Raw genomic sequence first — 1,865 nt, forward strand, 5'->3', positions numbered from 1 at the left:
TATATATATATATATATATGTTAGATGGTTTTTCCTCCAGTGAAATAAAAAATAAACAATAAAGTTAGGAATAAAATTACAGCGGCTTCTAGAATTAATTTGGAACTATAATATAACTGGCATGTTGCTCGAATGTAATTTGTAAAATTTTCATTTTTTAAAAAGTTTGAAGGTGATATTTATGGTATATAAATGTATCAATCTGATTGAAAAAAATGTTTCAATATTTGTAAGTTTCTTAGTTTATAAGAACATTGGTTGTATAACAGAGAATACATGGAATAAAAACAACTCAAAAGTTTCACTACGCGAAAAAACGGCTTTTACAGCGCTTTTTTTAAGCCATTTACAGCGCTTTTTCAAAAAAATAAGCGCTGTGGAAACGGGCGCTGTAAATGATACAACAGCGCTTTTATAAAAGCGCTATAAAACATGTAAATACAACGCGCGCTTGTTATGCACATTTTACAGCGCTTCTTCACAAAAAGCGCTGTAATATGCACCCCGTCATATGAGTTATGGGTGTGCATATTACAGCGCTTTCTCACAAAAGCGCTGTAATATGCCCACCCATAATTTCATATATGGGTGTGCATATTACAGCGCTTTCTCGAAAAAGCGCTGTAAAATGCCTACCCATAATTTCATATTATGGGTCTGCATTTTACAGCGCTTTCTCAAAAAAGCGCTGTAATATGCCCACCCATAATTTCATATTATGGGTCTGCATTTTACAGCGCTTTTCTTGTACATATTACAGCGCTTTCTCACGGAAGCGCTGTTGAAGGTGCACCATTAAAGCGCTTTAGAACAACATTTTACAGCGCTTTTTAAAAAAAGCGCTGTAAAATGCATTATTATTTTTTTTTTTTTAAACGCTGTAAATTAATTATTTGAAATGAAAAATGCTTTTTAGCTTTTTATGGCACTTTTTTTAAAAAGCGCTGTCTTTTATCATTGTACCCAAAATTATTTTTGATCCAAAATCACTTCACAATCAGTAGAACAGAACATATTATAGACAATCAGTTCACACAATCAATAGAACATAAATCAGAACTCTGTAACTTTTTTAACATATATGTAACTCTGTAATTTACAACCTAAGTAACTACATTCAGATACATATATACAACCTAATTTACAACCTAATTACCTACATTCAGATCCATTATATAATAACTAACAGATCCATTATATGCATATATTGTGTCCTATGATCATTTACATATAATAACTAACAGAATATACATTATATGCACTAGCTACCATATAATATTCAGATCCCTTGCCCAGCACAAGCTATTTCCCAGAAAATCAAATAATTTTCATGTCAAGCACGTACTGACACCATTCTTCCTTTAATTCCATCAGATCTTCCTCAGAATATGATGGACTGGAATTGGCAAAGTACTGCAATATAAAAATTGAACATATTATATTAAGTTAGTATCAAATATATAGATAATTTATATATGAAAATCATATAATGCAAATACCGTACCGTTTCTGGGATAATAGTTTTATTCTTCTCAACAATCTCCTTCATGAATCTCAATATGTAGTACCCACAGTCGATGTTATTTGTTTGACGAGGGCACTTTATTGAGATCCATGTAATGTTATTAGACTTCTGCTTCGACACTTTAGCACCTCTTTGAGCTCGATAAACTTTTAAGGCACTATCGAATGAATAAATGTGATTATTAGAGCATGAATATTTATATATATATATATATATATAAATATTCATGCTCTAATAATCACATTTATTCATTCGATAGTGCCTTAAAAGTTTATCGAGCTCAAAGAGGTGCTAAAGTGTCGAAGCAGAAGTCTAATAACATTACATGGATCTCAATAAA

General features: G+C 31.2%; 1 long non-coding RNA gene across 1 annotated transcript; it reads right to left on the bottom strand.

Moving 5' to 3' along the window:
• Positions 1 to 1,044: 1,044 nt before the first annotated feature.
• LOC140920855 (uncharacterized) lies at positions 1,045 to 1,642 on the bottom strand. The gene is made up of 2 exons (XR_012163415.1): positions 1,505 to 1,642; positions 1,045 to 1,413 (listed from the first exon to the last, which is right to left on the bottom strand). It is a non-coding gene; the product is annotated as an uncharacterized lncRNA (long non-coding RNA).
• Between the last annotated feature and the right edge of the window lie 223 nt (positions 1,643 to 1,865).

Source organism: Cicer arietinum, chromosome 6 (genome assembly GCF_000331145.2).
Source record: "Cicer arietinum cultivar CDC Frontier isolate Library 1 chromosome 6, Cicar.CDCFrontier_v2.0, whole genome shotgun sequence".
Taxonomy (NCBI): Eukaryota; Viridiplantae; Streptophyta; class Magnoliopsida; order Fabales; family Fabaceae; genus Cicer; species Cicer arietinum.